This window comes from Blennius ocellaris (genome assembly GCF_963422515.1).
Source record: "Blennius ocellaris genome assembly, chromosome: 20".
Classification (NCBI taxonomy): Eukaryota; Metazoa; Chordata; class Actinopteri; order Blenniiformes; family Blenniidae; genus Blennius; species Blennius ocellaris.
In genome coordinates, this window is record NC_137669.1 from 12054069 (window position 1) to 12078125 (window position 24057).

A 24057-nucleotide genomic window follows, 5' to 3' on the forward strand; every position below is an offset into this window, starting at 1 on the left:
CACCCATTTTGTACCGTGACGAATAAAAGAATCCCACGTACACTGAACAAGTACATACCCTGAAACTTCCTCCAGATGCACAGCAGATGTTAGGATTTGGTTACTGGTGTATTAATGTAGTAAACTACTCATGCAGCAAAAGACCAAGTTACTGCAAAACCTTTTCATGTACTTTATTCTGACAAGATCAGATCAGGGTCATGAGGATCCCAGTCGATGCCGCCTCTGATTTGTTTATGGACAGACGTCATCAAGTTTGCAGCTACATCTGATGAAAAAACTTTATTTTTGTTTGTTTTTGGTAAAATTATACCAGAAAATATTTCCCTCGATGTGTTTTGTTCATCCCCCCCCCCTGGACATTTTTGTGTGAAAATGGGATGTTCAGCCACTCCCTCAGTTTTTTTGATGTGGTATTTTTTAAATCCTTATGTTTCGAGCAGGCTGTGTAACAAACAGTACGTGTGTCAGAGTTTGGTGGATCCAGGGAAAAAACATCTGACTTGCATTAGTTGCAGCTGGAGGCTGAACTTAAGGTGCTCGCATGCTGTCATACCAAAATTCTTTTTCAGACTCTCACAGGGCTAACTTTTTTCTCCGACCATTTCTCAAATTGATTTGAACTTTTTAGTCTTCTTTTGTTTGGTGTTTTTCCCTCTTCTTTCTCCAACTTGGTCCCTCTTTCTCTCCCCGTGCCATTACAACCCCTGACCAACCGACCACTCTGCTGTGTCATGGGGGGAAGAAAAAACTGAATTAAGTCATTTATTCCATGAAAACATCTAATTAAGTCAACCTCTGGTTGAATGGCACGTCTGTTTTAATGTCCAGCTTTACACCACTCGGGACAGATGTTAAACCTTCAAACTGTAACAACACCCTTCTGACATTTGCACTGAAATACACAATTGTGCACGAGGAAGCCATCACTTCTTATGTGGCTTTCGGAGGAGAATGCATCAAGTTCCCCACAATTGTCTGATATCTTACAAAAGAAACAAAGGGGGATGAGATGTGACCATGACATGGAACTTTGGTTTGAGAAGCAGGCGTTCAAAATGTGTTCAGGGCCTTAAACAAGTTTTTCTTCATGTCTGTCTCAGCGGCGGCGGCTGCTGCTTTGCTGCATCTCACGTCGTGTTTGCCAAACATGTGCTTCAAAACTATTCCACAGAACTGAGAGCACTATAACTCCTTCAAAGATGGAAGTGGCGAGGAAAACTTTCACACTTACAGAACAGTACGTTTGAGGAGTGTGTGCGTGAGTCCTGTGTTTGTTGACAGTGAACTCTGGTTGCTAAAAATAGCAGCAAAAAAACCCCCCAAAACATCTAAGTTGCACACTGGCAATGGGTTGTGGATATGAAATGGGTCAGATCTGCTGAACCATCCTGAAATCCTGACTCGTAAAAGTTTTCGAGTAGACAAATGGGGGGGATCCAAAAACAACAAATAGAGCCCTAATTGCACATTTAAAAGTACATTTTCTGAGGCTCATAGTCATCGGCATTTGATGTGACAAATAAGACATCCTCTGATTTTACAACCCAAACAAGATCACAAGAGTTTTCAGTGTCGCCTGCTGTGGGAAAACTTTTAAAACTGGGTTACGTGCCCCTTTAATAGGCACCAGACATAGTTTACTAGGTGGAGGCTGGCCTGTGGGGGGGAGAAATACAGCTTTGGCTTGGACCAGTAAGCAAAAAGGTAAGTGAATGTGGCCTGCACACACTTCGTTTTTTGTTTTTCTTTACTTAAGTGGAATAATTCAAATTGATTTGAAAGTCCCCAAGAAATACATTTATGTGGGGAAAAGTTGCATTTAAGTGCACAAACTTCCCAAACAAATCAAAACAATGCAAACTGAACTGGGTTCGTTTTTACGCACGAAGTGCAAAATGTTGATCTTTATTCGATAGTAGTTGTAGTTAGAAATGTCAGCAAATGACGGAGAAATTTAAGAAGAAACAAAAATGGGTATAATATTCAACATTTCAACCAAGAGGAAACAAGAAGTGAGCTTTTGGGACTAATCGAGCAAGTCTTTTTGACCGAGGAATATAAAACACTCACCTCACTTTACTCGATCATTTCCTCTTTAGTTAAGTTGCACAGTGGATGAGTTATTAAAAAAAAAAAAAAAAAAAAAAGGCGCATAAACTCAGTTCTCCAGTCTTTAAGCCTCAGGCCAGGCTGCACGAGCTGCACCGGGTTTTACAGTCTGATCCAGCCGTTACTGACAAACATGTACAGTTTGCCGCTGATCTTAAACAGGCGACACGCGCTTTTTGGACCTCCTTCTCTTCGTGGAGCCTGGCTGCAATAAACGTCGAAGGAGCGCCATCTACTGCATGTTTTCTGTCACAAAGGGTCGCAGAGACAGAAGATATTGATATAATGTGAGATGTTATTTCAAAATAGTGTGTCTGAATATTACTCGGAGTAGTTTGGTCCCCTCAGCCTAAAAATAGCACGTGTGAGTGGAGACTCGGCCAGTTGAAATCACAATTGATATATAATTATCATATGGTGTTATTTGTTATTGATTACGTTCATGATTAGTTCAAATGACATGAAGCCACAATAACTAATACTCGTTTGACGTCCTCAGAACGATTTTGGAAACTCGATAGCGTTTGTATTTCTTCCACATTTAAATCTTTATAGTAGAATTAAAGTATTGAGAGCCTGCCACATGTTTTAATCATCTATTAATTAATTATTCGCCGTGGTAGTATAGTGGTTAGTACTCTGCGTTGTGGCCGCAGCGACCCCGGTTCGATTCCGGGCCACGGCAGTTTTGTAAATTTCTCTCCATCTATTGTTGTCTGCTCACGTGAAGACAAAATCATGAGTGTCATAGTTGAACATGTGACCATTTGGCTCCCTGGTCTCATGTCGTTTATGAAGTAAACGCAATTATAGCAACAACATATTGCTACCATATAATAGTGTTTGTAACCTCCACCGGTGACTTCACAGTCAGCCGTGATCGTATAGTGGTTAGTACTCTGCGTTGTGGCCGCAGCAACCCCGGTTCGAATCCGGGTCACGGCAGTTTTGATAAAGACAATGAAACCATGATTCAGTTCCTAGAAATAACAGCGGAGCAGGTTAATATTTGTGGAATTAATGATTTGCCTTCCAAATGCCACTCAAAAATTGGAAGCACAAGCTTTAGTGCCACATCATCCAGATTAATTTTAAGGTTCATTTCAGGGTGATGGAATCAGATTAAAGTTTTACACTTTAAGGTTAACATTATAAGCTGCTCTATTATAGTATACAGACTACAAAAAAAAATCGTTGCAGTTTTTTCGATCAGTAATGTCAGATCAGCCGTGATCGTATAGTGGTTAGTACTCTGCGTTGTGGCCGCAGCAACCCCGGTTCGAATCCGGGTCACGGCAGTTTTGGGAATGGCCATGAACTCAAATACTTCTTGTCCCAGAAGCAGGTTGAATGAGAAGCTCCTTCACAGTAAGGACAGTCTTGAAATTATTACTCCATTTTCGACAGCCCCGTCATTTCCTTTAACACTTTACTTTCAACATGATGGAAAGAGACAAACAATGTTATTTGTGACTGTGCAAAGAATATTCTCTGGTTGGAACTGAAACGCATTTCTTGCCCGTTTAAAGTATATTTCAGTTCTTTAGTTGCTGTTGTTTGTGCAGAAAATGACCAAACGACTCCATGACGAAGGAGACCTCACCACCATTTGACCATCAACTGTCCCTCGCCAGCCGTGATCGTATAGTGGTTAGTACTCTGCGTTGTGGCCGCAGCAACCCCGGTTCGAATCCGGGTCACGGCAGTTTTAATTAAGGCAATGAAACCATGATTCAGCTTCTTGAAATGACAGCGGAGCAGGTTAACATTGTGGGATTAATGATTAATGTTTTAGTGCCACAGATTCAATTAAGGTTTATTTCAGGGTCATGGAAGTTTTACACTAAAAGCCGTTCTATCATAGTATAGAAATTTTTAGGAAGTCACACTACAAAAAAAATCGTTCCAATTATTTCGAACGTAAGTACCAGCTCAGCCGTGATCGTATAGTGGTTAGTACTCTGCGTTGTGGCCGCAGCAACCCCGGTTCGAATCCGGGTCACGGCAGTTTTGGGGATGGCCAAGAACTCAAATGTTTCTTCGTCATCAGAATATATTACTGACTGGAGATTAAAAAAAATGTAAAGACTTTAGTTTAAGTCCCTGTGTATAATCGATACTTTTTCTTGCAAATATCAGTGACAAAAGTCACGATGAATATAAGTGAAATCGGAATAATTGTAATAATGCACTTTAACTCACTGTGATGAAAAGTCCTGCCACTCTCAAATAATCATCCTTTTCGCAGTGAAAGTACAGAGATTGATGTGAATGCAACAGTATCTTTTATCTTGGAGAAGTTTTGGCCAGTAGGTGTCACCACTTCTACTGAAATAAGGGACAATCTATGATACACTTACTCCATTTTCAACAGGGTCTTCGTTTCCTTTAACACTTCACCTTCTACATGATGGAAAGAGACAAACAATAATATTTGTGAGAAGAACACTCTCTGGTCAGAACCGAATCTCATTTCCTACCAGTTTCAACTATATTTCTATTAAGTTGTTATTTTTTCAGAAAATTAACAGATGACCCCATGATGATGGTGACCTCGCCACCCCTTAGGTTCGGCCTTCGTGTGCTTTTAACTCAGATCAGCCGTGATCGTATAGTGGTTAGTACTCTGCGTTGTGGCCCCAGCAACCCCGGTTCGAATCCGGGTCACGGCGGTTTTGGGAATGGCCATGAACTCAAATACCTCTTGTCCCGGAAGCAGGTTGATTGAGAAGCTCCTTCACAGTAAGGACAGTCTTGAAATTGTTACTCCATTTTCGACAGCCCCGTCATTTCCTTTAACACTTTACTTTCAACATGATGGACAAACAAAGAGACAAACAATATTAATTGTGACTGTGCAAAGAATATTCTCTGGTTGGAACTGAAACGCATTTCTTGCCCGTTTAAAGTATATTTCAGTTCTTTAGTTGCTGCTGTTTGTGCAGAAAATGACCAAACGACTCCATGACGAAGGAGACCTCACCACCATTTGACCATCAACTGTCCCTCGCCAGCTGTGATCGTATAGTGGTTGGTACTCTGCGTTGTGGCCGCAGCAACCCCGGTTCGAATCTGGGTCACGGCACTTTTGTAGCTACATATTATTGTCCCTCATTGACTGCACTTGCATACAGATACCACTAAATGTTGTCTTTGATTCAGCTCAAAAAGTGGAGAAGTACATTGATTAATCAGTCGCCCAATGCAGTAGAGCATTGGTATGAATGGCGATGAGTTGGAGGCCAAATGGTGCAAGTTTTGATTTATAATTCAGTAGGCTTCGACATGGAGGGCTTTGCCATGCAGATAAGATCATTAGCCGACATGAGTACATGCTGTACATAGGAGCAGAAACCAAACCCCCATATATATATAGTAATGGTAAAATCCACTGCGTCCCATATGTGCTCACGAGAGACACTATCAGCTTTATTGAATGCAATGCAGAATATCGGAGTGAACAAGTAACATTTAAAAACCAGAATATAATTATAGAAACTGTAATTATACTCCCATTATAACTCACATACAATATCTTGCAGTAATCGGTGCAAATGTTATGCTGGCAATGTGGGATGATAATGGCGGTAGACAGTCCATTCAGCAGTAACAGTATATAATCTATGCATCCCTGAAGTCTCTAATAAACACCGCAATAAGACCAGTGTTGTTTTAAGACCCACAACAGTAATTTAAAATAATTTGCAGGCATTAAACAGCTCCCCACTCTGTAGACGAATATACATCTTGAAAAGTCTAGGGAACCACTCAACTATGTTGTAAAGTCCCATTTGAGAGGTGCAGGGTGACGTATTGAACGATGGATCATTGAGTTATTGATTGGTTGTCACCTCAAAGTTTGATCGTGTTTGAAGTAGAGGACTCAACTTAAGTAGGACCCAATTAAAGATGTATAACCAGTTTATGAGCACATTGTGCTTTTGAAATTGATGATGATGTATTGCAAATCAAGGAGCTTTATCTGACCATGTTTGGCTGTGCCAGATGACTCCATTGTAACCGATTCTCTTGATTTTAAACAGCGTCTAATAATTTCCACACATGACAAGTGTTTGGAACAAATAAACTTTATTTTACAGTGTAGTTTGCAAATGTATGAGGTAAACCCAGTTAATGTTTCTCGGCATGGGAAGACCTATTTACCAAGACCGCAGAGTGTTTCAGAAAAGTTCAGTTTGACACAGTTTCCCCGGAGACGGAGTTTTGAGTGTTTTCAAAAAGGTTACATTTGCAGGGAGTCCGAGCACTGTTGTCATGTAAACAGCTAACCCAGTGACAATGTTGCTGTTTTCACATGAAAACACTGCGTAAACACGGCCTGAAACGAAAACGCAAAAATAATGCGTCCTCAGTTGAAATGTCATGTAAACGAGGCCCCATTTTTTTTCCCCTCATTTTTTTTTTTTTTAAAGTTCCAGTTTGGACCTTGTTTTGGCATTTACCGTGACTCCAAGCTTCGTTGCCGTGGAAACACACCCTAAATAAAAAAAACCCCGCAAGTTCAATTAAATTTAATGAAATGACAATGGGGCCTTGAGTTTGACGAGAGTAACTTTTGTTGTTGTAGAGCCACTATATGTTATGTCATATTTGCATTGTGAAAGATCCATTCATTGACGGCTTGCTGCTGTGCTCTCTCTCTCTCTCTCTGTGTGTGTGTGTGCGCGCGCGTGTGTGTGTGTGTGTGTGCGTGCGCCCGGGGCCAGGCTCTCCCTCCTCCCTCCCTCCCTCGCGCAGCAGCCATATTGGAATGCTGGATGTGGAGAGGGGAAGCAGGAACAGGCGACGAGAGAGAGAGAAGTAGGGGGAGACACACACACACATGAGAGAGAGAGAGAGAGAGAGAGAGAGAGAGAGAGAGAGCGATAGAGCGAGAGAGAGTAAGAGAGAGAGAGAGAAAAGCACTATCTGGCAACTCCTTCCAGCTTTATAAGTGAAATAACGGATTAATTGCCGCCTGCAAACGGCTTCTCCCGCCGGGAAAGTCAAGCCAAAGCGGTCGGACGTCACCTGGAGCGAGTCAACGTGAGTGATGATGTGTTTTTTGGGGGGGGATTATTTCAGCTAAAAAAGAAATGACGGGATGCAGTCGCCTCAGCGTCTCGTCCTGCCTGCCGTGAGCCGTTTCCTCTCGCGTCCTACCTATCTCCACTACTTACTCACTTCACTTTCGTGTCGACGAGTATATTCAGGCGTAAAAAAAACCCCCAAGAACCCCTGAAACTCAGACGTCGCTTTCGTTATTTCTTTGTAAAGTTGTAGCGGTGGACCCCGCCGCCTCCTCGACCCGTCGCCTCAGTCACATGGAGTGGACGCGGAGTAACGTTGAATCTTATTTACTGTAAATAAGAGCCCCGGATTAACCCACATTTTAGCTCGGGATATCTGCCTCAAACTATTCGTGTCGCCGACAGTCCTCACGGATTCGAGGCTGCGAGGTTACCTTATGATTCTCCTCCTCCTCGGCAAAACTTAAACCTTTTACTTTTTTGGATCGCAAAAAAAAGTACTCAAGAATCTAAAAGATCCGCGTAGTTCCCAGTCACAATGTGTGGTTAAACTTCATACAGTCGAACAAGTCGGATATAGTACAAGATTGATGTTGGGCAGTGTCTCGTCGAATGGAGATTTCATTGTTACATCAGCAGATTAAAAAAAAAAAAAGCATATCTGCTGTTTTTACATACAATCATTACATTAAAATATTATTGAGGGTCCTCAGTTGAATTCCAGGTTGGTATTGATGTGTGGAGTTTGCATTTTGTCCCCATGGTTCCCTGCTGATGGTACTCTGGTTCCTCCTATTCTCATAACATGCTTTTGAGCCCAATTGAGGACTTCCAGCTCTCTCTCTCTCTCTCTCTCTCTCTCTCTCTCTCTCTCTCTCTCTCTCTCTCTCTCTCTCTCTCTCTCTCTCTCTCTCTCTCTCTCTCTCATTGCTATCATGTCCATGGTGTATCCTGCCTTCAGACATGGCTAATTGAGATCAGCTCCACTGTTCTGTGAACCTAATTTCCATAAATTGCCATATAAGATGGATGCATGTTAAAATGATAAGATGCATCGCCTAAAGTCCACTTCATTCATTGATTTTTTTTGGGGGGGAATGAATGTGATATCCATTAAGTCTAATTAGATTCATTTTTTTTTTTTTTACGAGAAAGTGGGTTTCTCTTGATAGGATTGTAAGTTTCTGTTGGCGTGCTGTCAGGGGATTTTGGTTCAATTCACCACAATAGACTGTAAAAAATGTAACATTTCCTCTTGTGTTGACCAGCTGTTTTCCACTGCTTTAACACAACATCCTTCGTTCTTTTGGATTGTTTGTCCATCAGAAGGCGAAACGGTGGACTAACAGAATTTCTCCATTCGTCTCCCCAATTGATACCGACACAAACCCGCCATTGGCAGTTCATTCACTTTTGAAGCTTCGTCAAAGAAGGGTTTTTTCTTTTACACAAAATGCTTTTCAGGCTAAGGAGTTGAGCGTCGCTGTGAAATGTGCTCGACATGCCTCGACTTTACATTCCAGATGCGAGTAAATGCTAATGAATTGCAGTATCCCCGGGCCTCCGAGGCTTCGGCCCCTACAGTACGCTAATAGGAGTGTGCCATCCTGCACATTTACATTACGACTTCTGTAGCATTGGTTCGCTTGCATACTAATGACTAGTTGAATATGAATACAGCTTACTGCTTCACTTGAAAGAATTGAGCTCTTTGCGATACATACTTATTGAGAAGCAGAATTTGGCGGGTGTGAAAAATCCTTGCTTTGCTTCTGATGAGAGGAGAGTCTGACAGGATGACATTCTGCAGTCACCAACTTCCTCCTTTGCTCCAAAACTCCCAAGTTCTAACGCCTCGTCCGAAAAGGTTTGGCTTGTTCGAAACGGGCATTTCCCTTCAAGGATGTGATATGGACTACATTTTTCCGAGGGGCTTTTTACAGGTTTGACAGATTAAAGTTGTGAATCACCGCGCAAGGCTCCGCTCGCTAATGAGCTTATACCAATTGATGAGCGGGCTCTTCTGTTGAACTCCAGCTGGATTTGTTTAGCGTCTTTGGAGTGACTAAAAAAGCACCGCACCACACGAAGCGTGGACTTTGGTTACGCTTTGTGTTTTACAGCAATCGGTTCTTGTGGCTCTTTTTTCCATCTCCGACCAGCCAACGGCTCACAAGGTGGGCTTGGGAGCCGTTGGCTTTAGTTTTATACTAAACATTTGTCTTCGAACCGCGCCGCGGCAGAATTTGTCTGCTGTCTTCTCGTCTCGCCACAGGGACAAAAAGAACGCGCCGATATCCACTCTCTCGAGTAGAAACACGTTATTACATTTCAGTGTGCGAAGCTGGTGGGAAAACAATGCAATTTAGCCCAAACGTCATGCGGCTCAGGGAAATCCCTTGATATGGCACTCAAACCTTCGCCTCGAAACTTCACATTCTGTCAAGCTTTTTTTCTTTTTAATTTCTATTTTTTTTCTTTTTTTGAAAGATCCAAGCCTGTTTTAAGGCAGAACTGAAACACCGAAGGAATAACTGCAACTTTACTGACTTTGCTTTTCTCATGGCTGGTTTACAGCAGGCTAATACAGGCGTGGCAGTGAAGTGTGTGGATTTGTGTGTGTGTGTGTGTGTGGGTGAGTGTGTGAGTGTGTGTGTATAAATTGCAGAGCAGTGCAGGAGGCCTGTATTTATAGAAACACTTGACTGCGCTCAGAGATCTTGCAGAAGCAGTCCACCACACTGCCGAAAACTCCGCCGTCTTTTTATGTCCTGCGAGGTTTCCCTGTGATTTAATCCACTTATGCACGATCAAAATAGCAACATACCGTGTGTCGCCTTTGACAAAAGTATATTTTAGTCTAATTTAGTGACGTGAAGTTTAAAAAAAAAAATGGATCAGCTTTAAAATATTTTCTTATTAAGTGTCCTCTGAGAAAAATCCAGTTTTTGAACTGTGGAAGAGTGACATGCTATTAAGTAATGTCATTTAGATCACTTTTTTCTTCAATTTTATTGAATTTTTTTTTAATGCACAACTTTAAAATGATATATGAGTGATCATATAAAATGATTTAAACACTCATGTATGTTCTCTAATAATAATAAAAACTCGAGAATGTTGGTAACAAAGCCCTCAGTCAGGTGTGAATTTGCAGATTGCAATATGTGGTGTGACGCACGACCAACCCTAACGGATGACGGTAGGCATTGGAGGCACGTTGAGTGTCGTGCGGAGGTATGTACAAGTCCTGAATCAGAATCTTTGTGTGTCATGAGGACTTGATGGTGCCTAATGAAACAATTTGCGGAGGGAAAAAAAAAACGGCAGCTCTCTGCTCAGTTTCTTTGCACTTCCAGTGGTTCCTCCAAAGAGAAGCTGTGTGCAGTTTTCTGAGCAAAGACGTTGGAACCACTGGCGACTCTCCACTTGCTGTGTAAACAAATGCAGCCACTTGGACGTTTTAGCTGTTTTCTCACTTCCTACATGAATCTATGGTGGGTTTTTTTTTTTTTTTGCAAGCTCACCTCAGGAAGGAAAAAGTGGGGGGGAAAAAAAACCAAATCATGAATGAACCTTTAAAACAAGTAACTGGTGTGTTTTGTGTGACGGACAGTGTTTATGTATCCATGTATTTTTTGTGTGTTTGCGCTCGCAGTTTCTAAATTCAGCTTTTTATTTTTGTTTTTTTTTGCAAGTTATTCCCCCGCATCCTGCATCCTGCAATGTAATTTCAGCTGTGAAGGAAGAGGAGTGTGTGTGTGTGTGTTTATGAATTGTGTGTTTTGGGGGACAGTGGCCCACATGGACATCCCATTCCCCTTTGCTTCTCGATTAGTTGCATTCAGGAAGCAGCCCCCCCCCACACCCCTCCATTCACACACACACACACACACACACACACACACACACACACACACACACACACACACACACACACACACACACACACACACACACACACACACACACACACACACACACACACACACACACACACACACTTTCAGAGCACTTATTGTACATCCTTAAACATGCTGCGTCCCTCAGGAGCTCAGCGGAAAATGCCTTCTTCCTCTCTGCAGCAGCAGCAGCACTTCTGAGACTTCTCGCCAGAGTGTTTACATGTGTCGTAGCGTGTGTGCACGCTTGTTTGTGCGTTGTTGCGCTTTGATAACGGCCCAAGACGACTGATAAACCCCCCCCCCCCCCCCGGTTGGTGTATGTACCTACTGATAATCGTACGTTGTTTTGTCAGCCGAGATTGAATATAAAGATACTTTAATGTGCGGACGGTTGACGTGCATCTTCTGCAAAAAGTTAAACGTGTCTGTGTGGCGTTACGATCTCGTACTCCTGCAACCTTCTGTAATCTTATTAAGCTACACATTCAGTCCTCGTATATGTATATTTTTTTAATAACGCATAAGATATTCCAAGCCCATGCTAAAGACAGAGCTGTAAGCAAAACTCCAGAATATAGAAGATTCTTGGAGGGACTCAAGTCAGTCGCAACATTTAAGATTTGCGCATCCTGGAGTCATTTTACGCTAACACAGTTGTTTATGGGCTGCTGTGTAGTGTAGTGTAGTGTAGTGTAGTGTAGTGTGTGTAGTGTAGTGTAGTGTAGTGTAGTGTAGTGTAGTGTAGTATGTGCTCTGTGTGAACTGAAACTTGCTACAATGGCAGGATATGACATCATAGTTAATGACTATTACACACACACACACACACACACACACACACACACACACACACACACACACACACACACACACACACACACACACACAAGGAGAGGGCGCTACCTTTGGTCATACAGGTCGCTGTTGCAGCATATCATCTCATGATGAATGGAACTGCAGTGACTCCCTTTGGTGTAAAGATGTGTGTGTGTGTGTGTGTGTGTGTGTGTGTGTGTGTGTGTGTGTGTGTGTGTGTGTGTGTGTGTGTGTGTGTGTGTGTGTGTGTGTGTGTGTGTGTGTGTGTGTGTGTGTGTGTGTGTGTGTGTGTGTGTGTGTGTGTGTGCGCGTGTGTGTGTGTGCGTGTGTGTGTGTGTGTGTGTGTGTGTGTCTGCGCGTGTGTGTGTGTGTCTGCGTGTGTGTGTGTGTGTCTGCGTGTACGTAAGAGACATCCTCTACCGAAATAACTCATCATTAATGCTGGTTTTCTACAAGTGTCCTAACTGCGGTGTGTGTGTGTGTGTGTGTGTGTGTGTGTGTGTGTGTGTGTGTGTGTGTGTGTGTGTGTGTGTGTGTGTGTGTGTGTACAGTCATTGTAATTACATTGCAGTGAGTCACACAGGGAGAGAAAGAAAGAAGTAATTGTTGGACGTTGTCATATAGACTCAGTGAGAAAAGGAAAAGATGTAGGAGGAGGAAAAATCTGGGTGGAAAAGAAATTAAAGGGGGACATTTTCTGTTCACGAATACGTTTGTAAAAAAAAAAAAAAAAATAAATTCATTTTGTGGACGGGAATAAGTCGGTCTTCTTTTATGTTCATCTACAGGATGTATAATTTTCTCTCCCATGATGAAAAATGGGAATTGAGCTCATGTTACGCTAGTTAATTTAATAGTTTTACGTTGTGCGAATTGTGTCAGTTTGCTTTCTTGCTGGGAGTTAGTTAACTTGCCAGATCAATCCGAAAAGAAAATGAAAGTTTACATGGGACCATGTATTACATGTAGGTGTTTATCAATTACATATTCTGCATGTTTGGCCAATTTTAAGGTTTATTTCTTTCCCTCTCAGCTCTTTCGGCGTTGGTCTCTCTTCTTTTCTGAGAAATCTTTATTTGGTTTCAAGCATGGGGTACTCAGTAAAGGTTGGCTGCCTGAGCCGTGGTCATGGAAACTCAAAATGTATCACCTGAAGTGAAAGGAAGAGAGCAGATGACATGTGAGCATGTGGCACATGTTTTAGATGAAGAGCTATTGAATCATTCCTTTATTCAAATGTCACATTAGTCAGAGATAAGAGTGGTTGTGAAAGGCTGTCTGCAGCGCAGCACGCTCACAAATACATTGACAATGTTTGTTTTCCTGGTTCTTTTGTCTCCACTTCAAGAAGCCACTACAAAAGGGATAAACAGTCACATGTGGCTTTCTGGCTGCAGGTTGCAGACCCCTCCTTGCTCATTGGAAAATCTTCCTCAGTTGTGGTCATTTGTTTGAGTTTATAGTTTCCAAGAGCTGAAACCTCCGCTGTGTTTACTGTTCAATCTGCCATTTTTCTTTTGGACTGAGGGGGAGAGTAGAAACTGGATTCAACAGGCTGGAGAACCCTGGCTACCTGGTTAGCTTGCTAACTGTGGTGAATCAAAGTTTCCTTGCCTTCTCTGGGAAAGTCAATGATATGACCGTTACAACAAAAGAATCATCGAACCTGACAGTAAAAACTGGGAGAGCTGTTAGGAATTAAGATTTGAATATTTATATAGATGGACTCTGATCAACAGTGTTTGCTCATGATGGACAGATTTTTCACAAGAGAATTCCCCTCGAAACGTTCGTGGTTCCGAGTCGTGACGGCGCTCACTTTCTCCGACACGCATCCTCGGATCGAGGTCAAGCGCTTTAGTATCGGACGGCGGGTTTCCAGGTCAGAGCTGCCAGCAAAGAATTCAACTCGTCGGAGACAACGGAGAAAGAATAAGACCCCAAACGCAGTCATCTGTGTCTGCTCAGCCAATCATATGACCTCATCTCCTACCGAGATCCATGCGCGAGCCACAGACGAACAAACCGCGTGTGCGCCCACACACTCCGAAAGAAACAGTCATAATAGATTGCAGGGGGAGAAGCACGCGGCAATCAGCAGTGAAACACCTGGACACAAGCCATAGGTATGAGCTCACGCTCCCGCAGACTGCTGCGCGGCCATAAAGCGGCGTGGCTGAGGTCAGGGGGTGGGTATAATGCCACAGTGTCTGCCTGCGGGTCCGCATGGACGTGTCTGCCTCTGTGATTCGTCACCAGCGAGGCTCACTCCCGCAACAAAGCTTCATTGAAGAATTGTTTTCACACTGTCTCTCTTTTCTCCTCACCCACTCTCTTGTGTCTTTCTTTGTAAAATGTCTGAGAGTTTCATTTGTTTTTTTTTTTCTTTTTCATGTCAATAATAAGCTGATTTATGCCCATGTGTTGATTCTCAAGCGATGACATGTTGTTTATCTAGTGTTGCCCGAACGATCAATTGCGCACAGATTATACATCAAAATTACAATAAGCAACAAGTTTCACTGGACAACAAACATTAACATTTAATTTTAGGGTTAATATAGGGTTAATTCACAAACGGGTTGCTCCTTATTTGAAATGTTTAGCTGAGTGGCTGTGGCAGTGGGGAGCCTGTGGGCTGTCACACACGTATTTCCACTAGAGGGCGATGCTATAACATCAATTTGTGACGGTAAGTCACGCATTGAGGGAGATACCTTATCGGGAAAGGGCTTAGATCCACCTTCCAAATGAGACCTAGAGTCAGGGCAGTGTGTGGGGTGTGTGTGTGTGCTTGTGTGAGTGTGTGACATCTTGGCCTACTAATCCATTGGCCCATTAATCTTCTTTGCTCCTGAGTAACTCTGTTCCTTCCCCGTCTGTCGATGTGCTGACTTCTACATGTGTGAGAGGAAGACCCTGACTGCCACGGCTCATTCACCTCCTCGGCTGAGTATCCGATGTGATCCTTGTATGAGATGGAATATATCTGGAATCAGCTATAACTATCTTAGCACATGTCTGTTGAAGCAGCAACAGTCTGACACAGAGATAAGGTTTCTCAGAGATTGAAATATGTTTTACTCTTGATACAAATATTCAGTTGTTCCATAAACTCTTGTTATTGCAGACTTGAGCAAACAAGTGCGTCCTAATTATTTCATTAAATTGAATACAGCAAATTATACTCTCATGTTACTTGTATTCGACAAACCAGCATAGAATGTGATAACATCTTTAAATTAACGAGTTATGTGTGAGCCGTGAGATAAGATGGAAAGAAAAAAACGTTCTCTTCGCAGCAATATAGATTTTTTTGTGCCAGTGAATGTGATTACAGCTATTTATGTACAGATTTAATGAAGTTTGATGTAAATCACGTATACAAAAGACAGAGACCTGACGCCCTGTCTGCCCTTCTGTTCATCTCTTGTCTGGAAAAAAAGCAATTTCAGAGTTAACATCTTTTTTTACTTGACCTGTCGATGGTTACAGGCTTGTCATAATGTTATATAATTAAAAGACAAACGTTCAAATGAATAGTCCACTGAATCTTAACTTTGAGTTGAACTCAAAATGTGTCTAAACTTGAAATTTAAACAAGATTAAAATGCTTTAAATAATAATAAAAAAGGTTTTTATTTTAGTTGCCAACATTTAGTATCAAGCAACTATTTGTAATTTGAGTCAGTTGATTTGTTTATTTTGGATGCGTTCCAAAATGAATATCACATTGGAAGAAATGCAGAAACCTGTGTTTTCTCTTCTGAGCAGTAAACCTCATCATATGCATTTACTCAGTAAATCACTTCCGGCCAGGTCCAGCTCGGGGAACACGTGAAACGTTAACAATGGGCCTCCGTTATGAAAACAAGTTGACGGGAGAGATTTTTTTTTGGTCGGTGTTTTAATTACAGTACAATTACATTAAATTTGTGAATTCGGCTTTATTGACTCTGCGTGTCACGCCTTCCTTTTTCACTTTGAAGACGGATGAGCGTGGAGTTGGGACCGTCGCATTAAGGCTGATTGAGGAGCGCCTCGGGGGGGGGACATTTGTTTCACACTGGGGCAGAATAGCTTAAGGCAACCCACACACACACACGCACCCACACATAATGTTTAAATAACGCATACTTGTCTTCCACTCATTATGTAACTCCCAGGCTGGTTGTAGCCTCTGGAATTGAGTTTTTCCCCTTACTGTGTTGTCCTGCTGTCTCCGCTCATTTGACTCTGGTCCATTTCTCTCACTTGTCCTCTTGCAATTGTTGCGTCATTTCTTTCCATCTCCGACTCATGTGGTTTGCTTCTGCCTCATGTACATCTGGCTTCCCTCCCTCCCTACCTCCCTCCCCACCTCCCTCCCCCCTTCATCACTCTCTCGGGGGGGGGGGGGGACAAAGACACACCCCCCCCCCCCTCCCGCCCCTTCCTCCTTTTCACTCCTTGACTCCACAGCCATAGGCTTCCTACTGCTCCCGCCCTCCCTCTTCCCTTTTTTACTCTACTCCCACTCCTCGTGCCGCTCTTGTGTTTGTGTATGTGTGTGTGTGTGTGTCAGGGTTGGAAGCGGGAGTTGTACTGGAGGGAAGAGCAGGAGGAGGCTGGGCTCCAAGCTTCAGTCCACATTAGCCATCATCACTGAGTTGACTGGCCAGAGACCGCACAAGCTCAGGGTTTGGGTTTTTCCCAATTTAGTTGTCTCTCAGAGGAGGACTTCTCTCTTCTCTTCTCTTCTCTTCTCTTCTCTTCTCTTCTCTTCTCTTCTCTTCTCTTCTCTTCTCTTCTCTTCTCTTCTCTTCTCTGGAGCATTAAATGGAAGGACTATACCATGGTAAGACCTTTATCTTGTATGTAAATCTTGGCAGTTTTTATGAGTTAAATCATGTTATCAATAAAGCACATTTAATATTTCTTTATAAAAAGTCAAATTGAATCACTGTGGGTTTGTGTGTGCAAGGAATGTGTAGGTAATTTTGTTTTGTTTTGCTACCAATAAATAAATGTGTAATTCTGTAAGTGTAAGTTAAAATATTAATGTCATTTCAAAAGTATTTATTGCAAAGGATAGATGCAATTTGTTAATACAGTGTAGATGGGTGGCAAATCTATAATTATACAGACTTGAGTACTTAGAGCAGTGTTGAAACAAGGAGATTTTCCAATGGAAGTTGGTTTGTTATGTGAAGTTGTGTTAACATTTTAATATTGAACCTTTACCGCTTCAACATTAATTACACGTGTAACTCAGTATAAACTCTTGATGACGGTATGATTTCATTTGATGGAAAGAAAATCTATATTTTGCATCCTCCTTTTTCTGTAGGAGGCTTGAACTCACAACGTGCATGTGCAGTAAAGGGGTTACTGCTGTGTGCGTGCGTGCGTGCCATCCACTTGTGTATGTTGCTGCACGTGGGCGCGCAAGTGTGTGGGAGCTGCTATGTGCGGGGCAGAGATGATGTGCGTGTCAATTCAGTGGGATGTGTTTTGATACAAAAGAGTGTATCCTCATGTGGAGCGTTGCCCATGTGGCCGTGTGTAGGTGTCAGTGTGCGTTTGCACGTGTGATTGTGTGTGTGTGGGTGTCGATGTGCAGATGCAGGCATGTACTAAGACCCCCCCCCCCCCCCCCCCCTGCAGCGTTTTGTTTTGAGGTGAGATCATCTATATTTCATTGAGTGTGATTATTTTGATCTTGGCTCATCATGTGTAGAAATATGCTGCAGCATGTGGTTGTTTACCTGCAGGGCAATCATGCTATGCCACTGACACTCCTGCACATGTCAAGTTGATCCAATGATAGCCAGGAGAAATGACTAGTGTGTAAATAAAAAAGATACACAAACAAACAAGCTGATGTGAAATTGGTTGAATCATTCATTACGGTTAAATAGCACTGGTGAACCCTATCCTAAAGCTTGCTGATGGTGTAAACTTTAAGAAGAGTTCAAGAAATCAACTCGCCATTATGACACATTTAAATTGTATGCGTTTAGTCCTTTCTGCTCAGTTGATTATAAATATCAGTATGCAATTAGCATGGTTTGTCGTCTGAATTCTACCAGTGGAGCAGCTTGCGGTGTCTCGAGATTTGGACTTCTTTCTGGCCAATCGGCTTCAAGAGATCAGTTTTGGCCTTGTTAAGCAGCTCCCAGTCAGCTCTCATGCAAAATACAGGAAGTAGTCAATATTTAATGTCGTATTTGATTTTCCACTTGCGCAAAAAAAACAAAACATGTTTTGAATTGATAAGCAAGTGTAAATATATGTTCCAGCCCACACTTGAGAATTAACTTGCCTGTTAATTGATTATTTTTGGGAATTGCAATTCGATTTGGCCGTTTTAACATCCCCCCCCCACGCCTTTAAAATGAAACCCAGTCATTTCATTTAAAACTGAATTAAGAGCTTGCGTTATCTCACCAGTTCATCCGTCCTAAATCTGTAGAGTTGAATTATACATAGCGTATCTGGTCTGAGTGTGATACATCAACATGCCTGACGCTCCAGTAAACCGGTTCGCTTTATCAGTGCACCTGAACGACGCACCCTCGAATGGACGTGTGCGCTTTTGCAGATAACTGTGTATGAGCAGTCATGCGTTTGCATGACCTTATTATGTTGCATGCATGTAGGCGCTTATCTGCGTCGTGTGCGCGCGCACTGCAGGGTGATGCTTTTATGTGGAAGGCATTTCATTTAGCATGTGACAAGCTTTTGAATTATTGCTTGATGTTTATCTGAATGTGAATAATGACACAAGGAAATACCCATATGGTTCTGCGGGAGCATTTATCGGGTTGCAACAAAGACTCACTCTGTCTAGATTTTGCTTGAGACATAAACAGCTGACCCGACTTGCACGATATGAGAATTTCCATTTCGCTGTTCTGTGGTCACGTCGTTGGTCAATGTCGAATCGTGAATTTGCTTAAATTCTGTATAAAGGTGTTGACAAGGGCAAGAGCTGTTTAGTGAGCAAGATTGTGTGTGTGTGTGTGTGTGTGTGTGTGTGTGTGTGTGTGTGTGTGTGTGTGTGTGTGTGTGTGTGTGTGTGTGTGTGTGTGTGTGTGTGTGTGTGTGTGTGTGTGTGTGTGTGCGTGCGTGCGTGCGTGCGTGCGTGCGTGCGTGCGTGCGTGCGTGCGTGCGTGCGTGCGTGCGTGCGTGCGTGCGTGCGTGCGTGCGTGCGTGCGTGCGTGCGTGCGTGCGTGCGTGCGTGCGTGCGTGCGTGCGTGCGTGCGTGCGTGTGTGTGTGTGTGTGTGCGTGTGTGTGTGTGTGTGTGGGCACATGCATGACTGGCAGGTGTGATTGGGGCCTCCAGCTTTAATGTTGTTGCACCATAAGACTACACGCTCCAGCAACACCCCATTGTCCAGAGGCGTACACACACACGCACACACACACACACACACACACACACACACACACACACACACACACACACACACACACACACACACACACACACACACACACACGGTTTGCCAGCTCAGCTTGAAGGTTAACCATTAGGCACAGACCAACGAGGCAGAACAGCTGACTGCTCTCTCCTCAGGTTAACTCATTTAATTCTTGCAGGAGAAGTGTTTTATTTTTCAGTGGGAAACGGAACATCTGCCTCTTTTCTCCCTCAGCTGCCTTCATCCATCACTGTTGCGTCGAGCTGCACACTTTCGTCCAATGTCGCGGTTGTGAGGGCTGCCCGAGCAAATGAGAAAACCCCGCCACAAAAATGCACGTAGGCCTGAAGGGACCAGTAAAGTAAAATTTGAAAATTCCGTTTGTTCGTCAAATTGAGGATTTTACTGAAAAGGTTGCTTGAATTTGAAGCTGAATACACTGCTTTATTTGTTGTTGTTTTTTTATCATGATGTCAAATGCACAGGGAGATCCATGTGAACACCTCCTGTTTCAGAGTTTCACTTGTAATCATTGTTTACCCCCTGACCTCACTCAGACTGTGGATTTGACTTAAGCACTGATCTGAGGCCAGCAGTGAAGACATTACTGCACAGCAGACTCTCTCATGATTGCTTTAATTACAGTTACTAAAACACTGGTTCACTTTGAATCATACACTATCTTAAAACATGGAGACAGTAAGTGTGAGTGTGTACGTTTGGTGCGTGTGTGTCCCACAGTCTGGATGTTGTTTTTTTTTTAGGGCTTTCAATCTGTATGTTAATTGCATCTCAACAGGAACTAATGGAGCTTTACTCATGTCACAAAATGACACCAAAAATGCTATGGAGCAGTTGAAATGTGAACGTATATAAACTTGAAAAGCAGTCATATCCTCTCTGAATTCATAAAGTAATCTTAGTGTTGTTCTAAGCCTTTAGCAAGCTCTGCTCATGTCTTCCTCGTCTTCCACTCAAGCACAACTTGAGGAGCAGTTTTGGGCCACAGGCCAGTTGACAATATGTAAACTGTGTGTGTGTTTCTATGTGTACAAGCCACCCGGGCATGTAATTAGCACTGTGCTAACGCTTTGACAGCCTATGCCACTGACCTGATATTGAAATCAGTGATGCGCTCAAAACTGCTTGTAGCAAGAGGGAAAGAAGAGATTTATATATTTTTTTTCCAGTTCTTCAGGTGCTGTCTCATTGTTATTGATTTTTTCTCTAACATGAAAAGTCCACTGTCTCCGATGATTTTTGTTCTTCCAGACTCATCAATGCCAGCAGGGCTTAATAACACTTAACCGGCGCTGCACTCTCTTCCCACAGCGACAGAGAGAGGCAGCCAGACAGAGAGCGAGTGGAGCTCTTAGACTGTCCAGCAGACAGATGGTGTCTGTAGGGTTCAGGTCCATCTAGATGTCATTACAGGCACTTTACGACTCAGCCTGTCGCCACGAACTGGTGCAAGAGCTGCTTCACTGCGGCGCATGTCAGCTGCTTCGGATGAGGTTAAAGTATTCATTGTCATGGCTGCATTTGCTTTGACTGACCGACATAAGAATACATGCAGCAGGAGAATCTGCATTAAAGAATTAAGTACATTTAGTTAAATGTAAGGCATTATGTCAGGGTCCTACAGTCCGGATGATATTTAAGACAGAAAATACGTCCTCTCTGAAGTTCATGTCTTTCTGAGTTTTTGCATCGTAATTAAACACAATCAAAATTGTTTGCTCTTCTATAATCTCTATCAAAGTAAGATGAATGAGGCTATCATCACTGGATGTTGTTGAATCTCTTATAGTAGATGATTTGCGCAAAATAATGTTTGGAGAAGCTCAAAATAACATTAAAGAAGGAAACAAGGGAGTTGTGTCTCATTTGGTGCATTGAGTTGTTTTCCAAGCCCCTGCTTCACCCCGAACATGGGTTGAAATGATCTTGGGCAAGACACTGGACCCTATGTTGTGCATGGCCGCCATCACATGATGTGCTAGTGTGTGTGTGTGTGCGAATGGGGGAACGTGAAGGATCGTGCAAAATGCATAGAAACTGCTTAAGCAGAAAAGTTCGTTTACCAGCTGCATTTCTAATTTATCATAAAAAAATAATGTTCTATATTTGCAGTTAGAGCGGATGTGAGAGAGCTGTAAAGTCGTCACCACCCTCACTGCCATTGCACAGAGACAAACTATTGTATCCCGGTGTCATGTTGCACACCGTTTATCGATAATGCACACACACACACGTCATGAGTCACCTTGATGGCATTTCCGTTTGGTGTGTGCATTTTTCTTTTACCATTACATCATCTCAGTCGACAAACCCGTCTTCCGTTTCACAGTGTGTGTGCGCGTGTGTGTGCATGTACGTGCATGTACTGTACACTGTACTACTGTGCATGAGGGTGCCTAAAGCACCGAGGCACTTATCTTTTGGACCTCCTCCTACAGACTGCCCTATCAGTGCAATAGGTTTTGGTGTCAAGTTCCCATAATGCCCATCCAGCGCTTCCTGTGGGGGCTCAGGAGCCGCAGTGTTGACTTCCAGTACCACACCAATCATTAGGAATGTCGTCACTTTCATGCTCAACTTTCTGGCAAATAAGTATTTTTGTGCATTTTTTTTTTTTTTTTTTTTTTTTACAATTACAGTATACAGTACTATCTTTAACACCTTAACTCAGTCATGAACATAAATAATTGTCTGGGAAATTTTTTGCACCTAGCCACAGCTTGTAGCATTCCTACTGAGCTTTTGAGTTGATCCTTACAAATATCTAAAGACTGCAAATTCATCAGTGTTTGAAGTTCAATACCAGACTGACTCTCCACTGGACGGGACGTGACAGTCACTTCAACATGCTTAATTGTTGCGTTGTCTTCCGTCGTGAGCAGCCGTAGCTCTAAGCAGTAGTCACCCTCTGTGTGGTGAAACGGCGGTGATCACATTTTGTTTGTGGTCGCACTACTGTAAACCTTTCTCAACGTACAGGGAAACACCGCCTTAAAGGCAGTAAGTATCCAGCTCCCTCTTCAGGTTGCATCATGGCCGTCTGACAACGCAGACAACCACATGTCTCACCGAAAGGTCTCCCAAGTTTAAGATGGCGTCGGTTCTTTCAACATTTTCTCCTAATACTATGGAGGCAGAGGTCTTAAAATTTTTGTGACATCCTCGTTTTACGGGCTTCTTCTGCTCGTCTGTGATGTTTCTCACTTTCCTTCTTTCTCGTCCAGCATCACGGCTCCATATTACATAACAATGGACTATTGACGAAACAAAAACTCAATATCCATGTGAAAAGCGTCTCTGTGCGCGTGATAACGGGATATTGATTGATTTTTAATCTATTTAACTTGACGGTTATTGTGAAGTGAAGCGACACCACCACCCCCCGCCACCCTGTGATTTACATCCAGTAACTGAATTGCCCACACCTGCTGCGGGATTTAACGCAATGAACCTCAATTTGTTTCATTTGTTCTGACTCAATCATTTCCATTGTCTTGCTGTCCCTTGGATTAAACAAGCACTGCTAACACTGTTATTTCTCAATTTTGTCTTTCAGATATTTCCAGGATTGCCTACTACACAGGTGAGTGTCTGACCTTCGAACACCAGCACAACCAATCTCCACCATCCAGCTGCTTCACAGTGAAGAAAGGTCATTCATAGCCTCGGGAATTGGAGCTGGATAAAAAAAAAAATCCCAACTGAAGGCTCATTTAATTGCTTTCAAGTGCACATTGAGTTAATTTTGTGTGATTTACTTTCCTGGGTTATTATCCTATAATAACTGTCAAATATGCTGGAGTGTAATGTAAATATAATGGTTTATACAGCTCTGAGTGATACAAGCATAGAAAATAATAGTTTCAATCATATTTTCGGATCACCAAAGTGTCTGTGCTGGAAATGAGGCTCATCAGTGTGATTCAAAGAAACGGCAAATGGGAGCAGACAACACTGTTCGTCTCTGTCCCTTTGTGATCAATTCAGTGGAGCCAGGAGTGGAATTGTGACTAAATATTGTCTTCACACTAATAGCAGACACAAAATTTGCTTCGCTGACATACTCGGTGTGTTGGCAGCCACCCGAGGGTGTAAAACAGTTCGACTTAACAGGAGATGAATGTATCGTGGCGCGGCGCCCTGAAAAACACGCATTCTGTCAAGCAAAGATGAATGAAGCTAAAGTCAATTGATGCCTTTTGCAGATTGGTATTGTGTGTGTCCACAGATGTGGAATCGGATAGTTTGGCCATATTGTGCTTTCGACACTAATAATTCAATTTACTCTTAAGAATAAAGTTGATTACGTCATTCTTTACTTTGTAAGTTTTACCCTTTACAATTCATCTTCAATTCCATTCACTTGAAACCCTGATTTCAACATTATTCTTTATATCGTCACTTTGGTTTTCTTTTGCCCCTTCAAGTTTGTGTTGTGGTAAACCATTATTGGAGTCTTCAGCTTGTAGGAAAACACATTGATCATCATTTCCTGACAATTGAGATATATATACATATATATTATGCTCACACAAAGTGACAATTTACATGTTTTTCATGAACAAAGCGACATTTGTAAATCACAAAACCCATTCATTTCAAATTCAATGCACTGGAACAAGCACATTGATTAAACAATTAAACATCAAAGTGGCTTTCACAGATCCGAGGTTTACCTGCTGCGTTCTCGAATTTGTTTGCATTTATCAGGGAGCGAGGCTTGTGCTTTTCTCTCATGATGAAATAATTACACGTCCATAAACACG

General features: G+C 42.6%; 1 protein-coding gene across 4 annotated transcripts in view; it reads left to right on the forward strand.

Moving 5' to 3' along the window:
• The first annotated feature begins 6991 nt into the window (after window positions 1–6991).
• ptk2aa (protein tyrosine kinase 2aa) overlaps window positions 6992–24057 on the forward strand; it is a 53407-nt gene continuing 36341 nt past the window's right edge. For all 4 annotated transcript variants that reach the window (XM_080516502.1, XM_080516504.1, XM_080516503.1 and 1 more), the window contains exons 1-2: window positions 6992–7158; window positions 22848–22874. The gene's annotated coding sequence lies outside the window, so the exon portion shown is untranslated. The remainder of the gene's footprint in view (window positions 7159–22847; window positions 22875–24057) is intronic.